The sequence below is a fragment of the Abramis brama genome, assembly GCF_963993115.1.
Source record: "Abramis brama genome assembly, chromosome: 4".
Taxonomy (NCBI): Eukaryota; Metazoa; Chordata; class Actinopteri; order Cypriniformes; family Leuciscidae; genus Abramis; species Abramis brama.
In genome coordinates, this window is record NC_139966.1 from 8,130,478 (window position 1) to 8,145,291 (window position 14,814).

Below are 14,814 nucleotides of genomic sequence, written 5' to 3' on the forward strand. Positions count from 1 at the left end.
AAGAACTGAGGATCGGAAGCCCCTGCCAACGCCTTAAGCTGTGAGTTATGAAGATTTACAGTGCTATATATTGATATAATCACGTGTGCTGTTCTGTGTGGATTGTAGTGAAACACGAGTGGGAGTGCATAGCGAAGGCACGAGGAGATCCAGCCCGTTTATGAAAATAATATCTTTTCTGTCTCGGAATCCAATGAATGAGATCAACCAGTGGTGAACTCCTTTCCATTACTTCTTTGACTAGATGAATCAGTGGATGATTTTCTTTTTACCGCTTTTGGTATTATTGTGTCTCCAGCAGTGCCCGCTTCAGCTTTGTTGAAGCAACGATATCCATTTCTGTCCGCCTGAGCCCTGTGAAGAGAACCAGTTTAGCTTCGCTGAAGAAGCCACCATTCTCTGTCCGCCTGAGCCCTGTGAAGAGAACCAGTTCAGCTTCGCTGAAGAAGCCACCATTCTCTGTCCGCCTGAGCCCTGTGAAGAGAACCAGTTCAGCTTCGCTGAAGAAGCCACCATTCTCTGTCTGTCTGAGCCCCGTGAAGAGGAGCATGCCAGTGCAGTGTGGGCTAGCTGCAAGAAGTCGAAACTTTCCCTCCTTTTAATTAGTATTTTTTTAATTAAATAAAACCTTTTTAAATCTTATTCAGTCTGGTTGTCCTTTGCCTGTGTGCCCGTGGTATCGGCTCCTCACAGTGGTGTCCCAAATTCAAGAGGGGTGCGGCTAGGTCATCTCCTTGTAGTTGCCCACCCCGACCTGTGACACTACTTTAATGACTTCTTTCCTTTCTGCCTATGGAGGAACAGAAATTACTTGGATTTTATTAAAAGTAACTTCATTTTTTGTTCTGAAGATGATCAAAGGTCTTACAGGTTTGGAACATAATTAACAACAGAATATTAATTTGGGGTGAACTGACCCTTTAAAAGTTTTCTTTTAAGTTAACAAAGTGTCATAATGCATAATGCTGCTTGACAGTGCACATTTTACTTCACTTAGTTCCCCTAAGTGGGGAAGTGACTGTTAAGACTTACAGTCCACAGTTAAAGTGTTTATCAACAAAACCCCACAACACTTTAGACAACAGCTAGAGAGACTGTAAGCAAAACCATGATCAATAAATAAAATTAAGGCTGCTGTAAACTCACCCCTGTATTAATTTGCTGTATAAGGTCATCCAATTTCTCTCCAACGATTCCTTTCTTGGACTTGAAGATTGTGAGAAACCGTGGTGTATAGCGATCCGCAGCACCATAAAAGTTATTCTGCAGATCTGTGGTGGCTATCCTGTTAAACTCTGCAAACACCTACAACACAGGCAAAAAAAAACAGGGGCATGGCACAGTGTGGAAATTTGTCAATGCATGGACTAAAGCCAAACCTAAACAGAATGCGGTTTCTCATGGTGGAAAAAGGGATATGAGTAAGTACTTGTCTCTCTGTAAAAAGAGCTGGCCACCGCTCCATCAATGTTTTCAATGGAGTTTCAGCATGCACTATCTCAGGTCCTGGCATTGAGAAGGTCTAGTCCATCTTTGATGCAATGAGAGTTCCACTAGGGTTAACTTTCCTCATTTCTTCAACCAGAAGCTGTCTCGCAGCCTCTAGACTGTCTCCATTCTGCCCCTCAGGGTGTTCTGGTTAGTAATTACCTCTGACCTTTTTGGCCTTTTCAGTCCTTTTGATGCCATTCCCGGGCCACCTGTTTTGCCCCCATTTACACCAACTTCTACAAATCCTGCTTCTCTTAGTTTAGTGCGATAGTTTCCCATTTTGAATTTCAAGCTATGCTTCCAGCTAGAACATCCATCCAGTGAACCTTGCTCCTTAAGGCAGGGATGTTTGCTTATGAGTGCTAGTGCCACAGAATTGATCCGCTCTTCATTTGGATAGGCATCAAACTTGTACATAGTTTCAGCAAGCTTTTCTAAAATATTATGCTTCATGTCTCTTGTTACACTCAGGTACGTCTGGACTCGTAGATATGCAAGATTAGCCTCTCTGAGTCTGAATTCCACATCGACAGAAAAATTAGGAATCTTAAACATCTCTGGTCATGCATTGTGTCTTGTAGATGAGCTTTGTGTGGGCAGAATCACTGTATCATCAGAAACACAGGAGTCATCAGACATGCTGGTGGTTGAGGCAGTAACCAGCAATGGGATTACCTTCACTGTAGCTCTTGAAGCTGGTAAGTCACCAATGTCTTCAAGGTTGCAGCGGGCATTGTCAAAGTCTGAATCTTCATACATCAAATTAAAGTCATACTACAGATTGCATTTTCCTTTGATTTTATCTTCAGCTCTTCAACAGTTTCTGGTTTTGCATCCAGTGACAACTTCCTTATGTCCTGTTCAGTTAGGATGAGTCTTACTTTATAGCTTTCCATGTTCCTAAATAATAATAATAAAAAAAAAATACAAAAATTCACTTTAGTGGCCATTTGATATATTGTCATTTAGCACAATGTGTAACGTTTCAGTGTCACATACACATTGCCTTTTACTCGGTAGGCAGATAAGGGGAAAACATCATTAAGCTCAGACAGATGGGTGACTGTAAGACACCCTGCCCCACCAAAGCACAATTCATAACAACGTAAATGTTCAACATACCAGGAGATCAAAATCCTGCAGACTAACAGAATTTGATAAAAACAGTGTGTGTTATTTGTCTAAACTCTGGAAGACCTGAGCAACTGCCAACGGAGATGATCATATCTGCACAGTATTTGACACCATGAACACATGCAGAGGATGCAACCAGCACTGACGATTGCTTGCCATTTTGCTGATGCAGTGAACTCTGAACATTCTCAGGGAAGGATGTGACTATAACTGATCTCACTTTATCAATTTGCAAAGGAGGCTTGAAGAATGTTGAGGAATCCAAGTGGAAGGCCATCATTTTCTGGTGTCTTACAGCCAAGGTATGTGCTACATTCTTGAAATTGCATGTGTCATGCACAACTTTCTTGAAAACTGTGTGCTTCCCTTCAAACCTCATCGTCCACACATCTACTAGAGGGCCAAAGATTTGTATCATTTGAGGATAGTGTTCAACAAAATTATGTTTGGGATGAAGTCTGTAGTTTGGATAAGTTTTCTGCAATAACTCACGATGTTCTGAGATTTTGCTGTCCAAGAAGTGGATTAACTCTTCCGTAAAGTGTGCTGACATTACCAACTCCATTGTATCTTTAAGAAGCATCAGTATCTCCCATGATTGGTCACCTTCAGGGATATTGTAGCCTACCTATCATCAATGGAAGCAGCCTCAGTAAAGACCAATTTTCATGGCCATTTCCCCCAGTAGTTCCCCTAGAGAAGGAAGTTTTTGGAATGATCTGTGGTTTGTCAGCTTTATCAGAAAATGTGTAAGGGAACTGCCTAATAGCCCTGTTCAAAGACTCCAAAGAAATATATTTTTTGGCAATCAAATCCTTAAGGCACAGCGACAATTCAGCTGGTACTATACCCTCCATTAACACTTTCTGCTAATCGTTCAACATACACACCATTTTTCTCAAGAGTTGCAATGTCCTGAATGAGAGGACGAAGAACTTCATGATAGCCATGCTCTTTTACAGTGTTAACCTTGCACAAAAGTGCAAGTTGGATAGAGTGAAGAGCTGACCGATACTTGGAATCAAGACTAGCAAGTACCCAATATATGGCACATAGTTTGTGTTTTTTCTTGGAGGTTCCAATTGGATTAGCAACTTCAAAATCATCAATGTATAGCCCAAGGGCAGTCCTATATTCTTCCACATTAAAAAAAAACAAACATTTTCTTTGAAATGAGAGCCGTCTCTGAATGAGTGTTTCTGTACAGCATTTTGTAGTAACGGCTATGAAAGCAGATGGATCTGATTAATCTGCTGGATTACTTCTTGTGCAGCGCTTTCAGATATGTGCAGGATTGCTTGCATTTTCAAAAATAATGAAGCCAGGTTACGTTTCAGCTGAATTTCTAAGTCTTGCAAGTCATCTACAGATTCTTCATACTCAGTGTCATCCTGTAAAGGCACCTCTTCTTCCACCACTTCAGTCAGTTGATCTGGACTTTAAATTGGGTTGTAGCACTCCCACTGCGTACTCTGCTTTTGTGTGCATTAAACGTTGAATAAGCATTACTCTGAAACTGACAGCCTTCATATGGGCATAAAACGCTTTAAGTTTTAAATAGCTGCGTAAATGTGTAAAAAAACTCAAAATCGCATAACTGGCAGTGAAACACAACTTTGGGTTCACTTGCTTGTCTGTCTGATTGAGAGTGCCAAACAGATAAGTGCACTTTCAGTGCGTTAAAAGATTTGAAAGTGCACAAGCAATCCATATGAAGACATGGTATTGGCTGTTGCCGAGTGAAGGCTCCATGTTTAAGACGATAATGTTTTAAGAACTACCCTCTTTTGTTTGCAGTTCCACTGCATCTGCAAGAAATTATTTGAAGAAATTATTATATATTTTACATGGATTTAGTCTCTCAACAAAATAAAAGTGCAGCGTAGTGAACACTGTCACACACTGATCTATTATGACTTCTTTAAAGGAAAAGTCCTTACCAGTGTATCAAGACCTGTGCTTTGAAGACCACTCAGGAGGCACGCTGCCAGAAAGACTTCTTCTAAATAAAAGTGCAGCGTAGTGAACACTGTCACACACTGATCTATTATGACTTCTTTAAAGGAAAAGTCCTTACCAGTGTATCAAGACCTGTGCTTTGAAGACCACTCAGGAGGCACGCTGCCAGAAAGACTTCTTCTAAAGAAAAGGCAAAAAATAATTAAGTTCTGCTTTGCAAGATTACAAACACATTCCTTGATATACAGTGAGGAAAATAAGTATTTGAACACCCTGCTATTTTGCAAGTTCTCCCACTTGGAAATCATGGAGGGGTCTGAAATTGTCATCGTAGGTGCATGTCCACTATGAGAGACATAATAAAATAAAAAAAATCCAGAAATCACAATATATGATTTTTTAACTATTTATTTGTAAGATACAGTTGCAAATAAGTATTTGAACACCTGTCTATCAGCTAGAATTCTGACCCTCAAAGACCTGTTAGTCTGCCTTTAAAATGTCCACCTCCACTCCATTTATTATCCTAAATTAGATGCACCTGTTTGAGGTTGTTAGCTGCATAAAGACACCTGTCCACCCCATACAATCAGTAAGAATCCAACTACTAACATGGCCAAGACCAAAGAGCTGTCCAAAGACACTAGAGACAAAATTGTACACCTCCACAAGGCTGGAAAGGGCTACGGGGAAATTGCCAAGCAGCTTGGTGAAAAAAAGGTCCACTGTTGGAGCAATCATTAGAAAATGGAAGAAGCTAAACATGACTGTCAATCTCCCTCGGACTGGGGCTCCATGCAAGATCTCACCTCGTGGGGTCTCAATGATCCTAAGAAAGGTGAGAAATCAGCCCAGAACTACACGGGAGGAGCTGGTCAATGACCTGAAAAGAGCTGGGACCACCGTTTCCAAGGTTACTGTTGGTAATACACTAAGACGTCATGGTTTGAAATCATGCATGGCACGGAAGGTTCTCCTGCTTAAACCAGCACATGTCAAGGCCCGTCTTAAGTTTGCCAATGACCATTTGGATGATCCAGAGGAGTCATGGGAGAAAGTCATGTGGTCAGATGAGACCAAAATAGAACTTTTTGGTCATAATTCCACTAAACGTGTTTGGAGGAAGAAGAATGATGAGTACCATCCCAAGAACACCATCCCTACTGTGAAGCATGGGGGTGGTAGCATCATGCTTTGGGGGTGTTTTTCTGCACATGGGACAGGGCGACTGCACTGTATTAAGGAGAGGATGACCGGGGCCATGTATTGCGAGATTTTGGGGAACAACCTCCTTCCCTCAGTTAGAGCATTGAAGATGGGTCGAGGCTGGGTCTTCCAACATGACAATGACCCGAAGCACACAGCCAGGATAACCAAGGAGTGGCTCTGTAAGAAGCATATCAAGGTTCTGGCGTGGCCTAGCCAGTCTCCAGACCTAAACCCAATAGAGAATCTTTGGAGGGAGCTCAAACTCCGTGTTTCTCAGCGACAGCCCAGAAACCTGACTGATCTAGAGAAGTTCTGTGTGGAGGAGTGGGCCAAAATCCCTCCTGCAGTGTGTGCAAACCTGCTGAAAAACTACAGGAAACGTTTGACCTCTGTAATTGCAAACAAAGGCTACTGTACCAAATATTGACATTGATTTTCTCAGGTGTTCAAATACTTATTTGCAGCTGTATCATACAAATAAATAGTAAAAAAATCAGACATTGTGATTTCTGGATTTTTTTTTTTGTAGATTATGTCTCTCACAGTGGACATGCACCTACGATGACAATTTCAGACCCCTCCATGATTTCTAAGTGGGAGAACTTGCAAAATAGCAGGGTGTTCAAATACTTATTTTCCTCACTGTATGAACATCTTTTATATACAGAACATATACCTTTAAATACGCATTTCTATAAATATGTATTTGTGACCTCAGTACAGACAATTTAAAAAACAGTGTTTCCACTGATTACTTTCAGTAATGGTGTGCAAATACAGAAAAAAAAAGTAAAACGTGTTTTAACTATTAACATTAACTATTAACTATTAACACGTGTATTAACATTAAGTTTAACAATACTTTAACATCACTTAACATAACTAAGTTTGTCATCTTGTTAAAAGATGGATCATTATATCAGCAGTGATATAAGGCGGTTGGGGTAAAAAAAAAAACGTTTCACCAGCGTTCACTACTGAGCAGACTCGGGTCTAGTGTTCACTACTGCACAGATTCGGTTCCAGCGTTCACTACTGAGCAGACTCGGTCCAGTGTTCACTACTGAGCAGACTCGGGTCCAGTGTTCACTACTGAGCAGACTCGGTTCCAGCGTTCACCACTGCGCAGACTCGGTCCAGCGTTCACCACTGCACAGATTCGGTTCCAGCGTTCACTACTGAGCAGACTCGGTCCAGTGTTCACTACTGAGCAGACTCGGGTCCAGTGTTCACTACTGAGCAGACTCGGTTCCAGCGTTCACCACTGCGCAGACTCGGTCCAGCGTTCACCACTGCACAGATTCGGTTCCAGCGTTCACTACTGAACAGACTCGGGTCCAGTGTTCACTACTGAGCAGACTCGGTTCCAGCGTTCACCACTGCGCAGACTCGGTCCAGCGTTCACCACTGAACAGACTCGGTCCAGTGTTCACTACTGCGCAGACTCGGTTCCAGCGTTCACCACTGCGCAGACTCGGTCCAGCGTTCACCACTGAACAGACTCGGTCCAGCGTTCACTACTGCGCAGACTCGGTCCAGTGTTCACTACTGCGCAGACTCAGGTCCAGGGTTCACTACTGCACAGACTCGGGTCCAGCGTTCACTACTGAGCAGACTCGGGTCCAGCGTTCACCACTGAGCAGACTCGGGTCCAGCGTTCACCACTGCACAGACTCGGTCCAGTGTTCACTACTGCGCAGACTCGGTCCAGTGTTCACCACTGCACAGACTTGGGTCCAGCGTTCACCACTGCACAGACTCGGTCCAGTGTCCACTACTGCGCAGACTCAGGTCCAGGGTTCACTACTGCACAGACTCGGGTCCAGCGTTCACTACTGCGCAGACTGCCTTGAGACAACTCTGTAAAAAGCACACAATCTTGACTCCAGAGGGGAGTTGTATAGTCACCATTATTCAAACAATACTCCCCATATGGACTTATTATTTTCATGACCTCTGCTTATGGGGGCAGATGTAGTGACTATCTTCTGACCAAGTTCTAGGACTATCTTCAGCCCATTGATGAAGTGAGACAGAGACAGAGCTTCACAATTCATGATTTGCTGTTTGAGAGGTAAATCTTATCATGCCAGCATTTACCCATAATGGTGGACAGTTTCTGACGGGGATGTTACAGACACAAGGAGGATCGCCAAAGTTTGCATACATGTGGAAAGAGTTATCAGATGGCTAAAGGTGTTGTCTGTCCTTATTAACATGGCACACAAAATGGACAATATCCTCAAGTGTGTGCAGGAGCTGAATCATCCATGAGGATACAGAATAAAAACTGCTACATTGTTCACCATCAGCTCTGTTTGTTAAACTTGAGCTTACGTATATTAGGTAAATAGTTTATACTAAGTGTTGTATATATAATTTAGATAAGCCAGTGAAAAGCCTTTTTACAAGACATTTAGATTGGTGTTGTAATTTTGGCTACAATACATTGTGTGGTTGTTTGGAATTATTCAGTGAGGCTTCCTCAATGCACAGGCCATTAAATATACTGTTTTACACAAATCCTTTCAAGATCTTATATTACTTCTTTCTCCCTATATATATGAACACACACACACAACCAAAATGTCAAGATGCATTGTATTTAAATTTTTCCCCCACTGATGTATCCGCCTTGGCAATCAGGTCAGAATCGCCAGAGATTTCTGTTTCGATTGGATTTAATTAAATTCACAGGGGTATTATAACTTTTGGTGTAAGGGTGGTCGGAGCAAATCGATCAACCAGTCGTCTTCCTCAGAGCCATGTGACTCCCTCATTCTTAGTTTACATAAATCTAAAGAAAATAACATTGACCTCCAGTTCACATAGTTTCGAAAGGAGTTGGGTCTTGATAAATTTGGATTTATGTATGAAGAATTCTGCAAGAATTAATATGTAGTTTATGATTATTATTTGTATTCTCCTTAATATTTGCAAATAATACATGATTTTCCTCTACAAAAACCTCCTCGACAAATATATTTACGATTGGACATGAAAAGAAAAGATTATCTGTTTTTTCAATATCATTAGGCCTAATTACAACTGAACTAGTAACAAAAATATGCTGTCATATTATTGCCAATATAAACTGTATAGGTATGACTTTAATCAGTGAATTATATTCCTTTTTATTATAAACAACATTGCTCAAATAGCATTACTGCTGAAATTAATAAGATCAAAGACAGACCAGATGTTTCTTATAGAAGACAGATTTATCTGTTATTCCATATTATTGTGCTATTATGAGGAGTACAATTATGTTTGCAAATCAGTTTTCAGTATACAAGAAACTGTTTGTGAATGTGAAAGCCTAAGAGATGTTTAGTCACATTTCAGCACAAATTCCATATCTCCAATTTTATTAGATTTTTTTTTATTACATTTAGATATAAGCCTGCAGCTTTTGAAAAAAAAAATCTCATTGGTATTGATAGCTTTGGGAATCTGTGATTTATCATTTGAATCAATCCTTTATCTTATAATTTTTGTATGTGTTTTCTGTATGTGAATTTCTATTTCGAGTGAACGGGACTTTTATTTTGGTGTGGGAATATGACGTCATAAGCCTGCGCCGCGCTCCTGCATCTGTGATTCTGCTGAAGAAAGGTTTGTGTTTTTTAATAATTTAAAGTGTTTTAATTAATACAACACGTTCAGACAATAATAAAGAGAACTGTGAAAGTGAATTATTTTTGAAGTTAACATCGTAATGCATCTTATAACAGTAATGAACACAGTGTTTTGTGAGTAAAGCGCATCCACACGCGAATAAAGTTAATAACAAAGATGCGTCTCATTTCGCTCCCTATGTTGTGAATCAGCTGTTTGCTCTCTGGGAACTAAAGGGATAGTTCACCCAAAAATGAAAATTCTGCCATCATTTACTCACCCTCAAGTTGTTTCAAACCTGTATGAATTTCTTTTTTCTGCTGAACACAAAAGAAGATATTTTGAAAAATGTCGGTAACCAAACAGTTGATGGACCCCATTGACTTCCATAGTAGGGAAAAAAAATATATACTATGGAAGTCAATGGGGTCCATCAACTGTTTGGTTACCGACATTTTTCAAAATATCTTCTTTTGTGTTCAGCAGAAAAAAAGAAATTCATACAGGTTTGAAACAACTTGAGGTTGAGTAAATGATGACAGAATTTTAATTTTTGGGTGAACTATCCCTTAATATGCTTGTTTGAGATTAGCAAAGTCTGTGCAGAACCGATCACCTCGAGGTGCGTTCTGGACATGTTAGCTTCACTTCGTTTTAATGTGGTCACTTATTGTGATTATATGTCGTGGATAAGTTTGTTATCAATAAATGTTAGAAGAATATGCCTTATAAAACATTTTTATCTATCCAATCTAACAGTCTTATAAATCCATTTCACTGGTCGTTTATTTTTTATTATGTAATATATTTTTATATTGTTATTATTGGTTACATTTATTCATTGTAGATACTTTGTTTTCCTCTTAATTCCCTGTATCTCTTTACCTTATTAACTTTCTGTATATTATGTTATTTAAAGTATATATTTTGTCTGTACAGTAAATGCCCGATCATGCCAGTAAAGTTGTGAAGTATGACTGTACTTCTATAGACTACACCAGTAGACTATAGTGAGGACAAATAAGCGTCTGTTTTCATTTGTAGCCCCTCGTGACCGTGACCGCACTCTAATGAAGTTACAATAATGTTATTATTATTAATGGGCTAAATGTTAAAAGAATATCGAAGCTACAAAAAAACATAATCATATAATCCCAAAGTCTTTTTAATCCATTCACTGATATGTAGGCTTATTTTGATTAGGCCTATAGCCTAATTTGCGTATATATATATATATATATATATATATATATATATATATATATATATATATTAGGGATGTGAATTTCTGCCAAAAATGCCATTCAACAATTGAGGAGCAAAAGTCGAATATCGTTCGAAAATCGGAGGGAAAAAAATGAAAAAATAAAATAAAAAATTCTCACAATGACGGTCCGTGTTGGCGACTTTTGCGTCCATTCGTTTTTCCTTTTTTTAACTCGTAATTGAAAAACGAAAAACATGCTTTCTTCTTTATTCGTTTTTAGACTGGTGAAACAATATTCACAAACAAACTTATGTTCCTTATATACAATGCTTGTTTAATTGAAAATGAAATAATCAACATACAACTTTTTTTTTTTTTGGTTTTACAAAAATGCGAAATTTAATGTCTGGATTTTATTTGCGTTGACCCGGAACATTTAGATAATATGGAGCCCGGGAAGTCACCTGTGAAAATCCGTCCCCTCAGTTTATAAACCGTACTCACGAATTATTAAAACTGTTCCCTCAATCGGTTTAACAAATCGTGCACACGGATTAATAAACCGTACCCACAATATCCTGATCCGCACTCTCAGATTTGTAAAACGTGCCTTCAGTTTTTGCAATCTGTAACATTACCCACAAATTCATAAACTGTTCGCAATCCGTTCCCATGGGTTTGTAAACTGTACTCACGGATTTGTGGCCCTTCCCCCCGTCTGTGCCGGCTGATTCAGGCTGCCTGTTTAGCTGCGGGATGCATTGCATTGTGTTTAACCCTCAGAGAGTCTTCGGTCACTTCTGACCGAATAATTTTCTGTTTTGAATTTGTGTTTAAACTTTAAACATACTTTTTTTAAATGGATAATTGCTTGAATTTTCTAAAAAATGACATTTACTTGTATCTTTAAAGTCCATTTTTTGGGAGGAAAAAGCTCAGTTTAATAGAATAAGCAAAAAAAGACTTCACATATAAAGAAATATAACACAAACACATTTCCAAAACTGTAAAAGGTTAGGTTATATAAAAATACAACATTCATAAATAATTTTATGATAAACATATTACTGTCTTAAGTGAACTAATTTATAGTAAACGCAAATAATAATAATAATAATTATCATTATTATTATTGCATAGACATATTTAGAAGATGCTTTTATCCAAAAAAGGAACAAAGCAATCCGTCAAGTGTCAGTCATAATACAGGTTAGACAATAATAATACAGGGCTAAGATTATAACAAATAAGCACAATATTTTCACGCATATCCAAGGGTTTGTGCGGAGTGTGGAGCGAACTTTGCATTTTCCTATCAACAGTGGAAACAACTTAAAATACTCTTATCATTTCTGGTCATACAGAAAAGAATAATGTATAATTCGCAACTACTTTTAGTGTAGTGTAAACTCACAATGACAAGAAAACGTTGAGCTTTTGTAAAATAAAATAAAACAATCAGACGCGCTTTCATGATCTCCGTGAACTGGAGCGCGTCTCAATAATGAACTGAAACAAAATATAGACTATACCTATATAAAGCTTGAAATGCCCACTTTTAAGGGTCATTGACGAATAAGGTTTTTAAAAGTGTAAAATAGAAATGCAGATATAACTATATTTTAAACCATTTTTTTAGTTTACCTAGGTGTTAACAATAAGATTTTGTGCTTTGTACAATCAATTAACACTGTTTTTGTCATTTTTTACAAGATGGACAAAATTTGTCACCAAAAAAGTCATTCGGTTTAACCATGAATATATCTAAAATTATTAATTTGCAGATAATTATTCATGAAAAAACCTGATTTGACATTGATGTTGAGATAGTATATAGTGTGTACCACAGAAGAAATATTAAATAAAATTATCACTGATCTCATAAATGTAATCATTTATTGGACTACTCTAAACACTCCAACATATTCAAGTAAAACATTGCACAGGGAAAGGAGAAAAGGGGAAATGTAAAAAAAAAAAAAAGCCTTATCTGCTTTATATTTGTATTATTGTAGTTCCTTTAGTTATTAAAAACAATATTATTACATTTAAATAGTTACTATATCGGTTTTACCGAATGACCAAGGCCGGTAATACCAAATGACCATGTCTGCTGCCCTTGACATTATGAATATTTAAGACAATAAACAGACACAAATAGCTTCAAAAGCACATTTTATTGTTAATATAATAGGCTTTTAATGTAAAAAGTACTTCAAACATTAAAACATTTTGATATTGGAATGAACATATAACTCGTATCGCAAATTATATTAATTAAAACATTGAAGCATTTAATTGGTCTTAGAACAAGTGTTTAAATTGTTAAACAATGAGCTGCTAGGCTATAAATTCATCAAAAATAACGTCAAACATGAAGACATCTCATTGTTATTGGAACAAACATTACATACAACTCGTATTATTAATTATATTATTAACCCGCTATGGTACGCAATATGATATCAGTGAGGAAAAAAATGTTTGTTTTTCCTGCTTAAAAATGGACACTATAACAATATCAATAAACATTATCATTCTTTTTTAAATGTATTTATTAATTAAAAGTTTGTTGCCTCAAGGCAACATTGTACCACAATGGACAAATTTAAACATTTGACATTTTCATGAAGAAAAAATGTATATATTTATTGAAAACATCAATTTCTTTAACTAAACACTTGAACAAACATATTTATCAAGTTTTTAACGAATTACACATTTCATATTTAATAAAAAGTAACATTTATTATCCAGCTGTTGCCCTCAGGCAACATTGTACCATCATAGAACGCAAGTACTACAAACCATCATATCATCAAGTTATCATATCAAAACATTACAATCGGTGTTGTTTCAAGGTAAAACATCAACAATCACCATAACCTCATCCTAACTCTGCTGTCTCTCCGGTAGAGGAGCCAGGCCTCAACAACAGCAAGATCAAACATGTGGAAGACCTCCCTGGCCGACCTAATGACCCGCGTGGGGTCATGGGGGGCCTGACGGGAGCCCCCCGATTATCCGAGACCCCCAGAAGTAGCGCCGCCTTCATCCTCAGTTTGGCGCCACTCGCCCCTGTCCCATTAACCCACTATTTGTCCGATTGCCCACTATAGTGGCCAAATGTCCCGTCGACCCCCGCTGACCAATCACAAGCCACGCCCCTGTCCCACGGACCCACTATTTGTCCGATTACCCACTATAGTGGCCAAATGTCCCCTCGGCCCCCGCTGACCACTTACAAGCCACGCCCCCGTCCCATGAAACAACTATTTGTCCGATTACCCACTATAGTGGCCAAATGTCCCGTTGACCCCCCTGACCGGTCCCAAGCCCCACGCCCCCATCCCATGAACCAACTATTTGTCCGATTGCCCACTATAGTGGCCAAATGTCCCGTTGACCCCCCTGACCGGTCCCAAGCCATGCCCCCGTCCCACAAACCCACTATTGTCCGATTACCCACTATAGTGGCCAAATGACCAGTCGGCCCCCGCTGACCACTCACAAGCCACGCCCTCGTCCACGAACCCACTATTTGTCCGAATTCCCACTATAGTGGTCAAATGTCCTGTCGAACCATGCTGAGTTTTCAGTTTGAAAAATGCAAATACATTTAGATAATTCACACTTCTTTCCTTACAAATAAAATATACTTTCAAGTATTCAAACCTAGTATGCCTGGTATGGCCTTATGTGATTCCATTATTGTACAATGTTGCCTTGAGGCAACATGCAGTTTTATGTAATTTCCTATGAAACATTTGATGATATATAATCATGTAAAGTTTTTGAAAATACTTCTTTACTTACCAATGAAGGTGACTCTGATTTTTTGTAACTGATTATCTGGACAGAAATTAGTGAAAAATGCCCTTTTCAGTGGAGAAAATATGGAGCCATGTGACATGTGCACGTGTGCTGAAAGAGGGACCAAAATGGACCCCTGTTGGGTCATGTGGCCACTCTTTTGCATTTTCATCGGTTAGTATTTGAGTTCCCCTCCCCTTAGAGAGCATTTACCAATTAAATTTTATTACGTTTTTATTATAAAAAAGCTAAAATAGACTATGTTGCCTGGAGGCAACACCGTACCATAGAGGGTTAAAGTCATTAAAACATTGAACCATTTAATGGTTCTTGGACCAAGTGCTACAACTAAAAGCTACTATGCATTCATGAAAGCCATCCAG

The 14,814-nt window shown here is 38.7% G+C and overlaps 2 protein-coding genes across 10 annotated transcripts in view; one reads left to right on the forward strand and one right to left on the reverse strand.

Moving 5' to 3' along the window:
* Window positions 1-14,814, reverse strand: part of LOC311081602 (protein NLRC3-like) — a 649,618-nt gene that overhangs the window by 342,122 nt on the left and 292,682 nt on the right. The window lies entirely within an intron of this gene.
* LOC311081621 (uncharacterized protein) overlaps window positions 9,329-14,814 on the forward strand; it is a 37,083-nt gene continuing 31,597 nt past the window's right edge. For 7 of the 8 annotated variants that reach the window (XR_014605952.1, XR_014605953.1, XR_014605954.1 and 4 more), the window contains exon 1: window positions 9,329-9,408. The gene's annotated coding sequence lies outside the window, so the exon portion shown is untranslated. The remainder of the gene's footprint in view (window positions 9,409-14,814) is intronic. The other variant, XM_084112198.1, reaches the window with a different exon arrangement.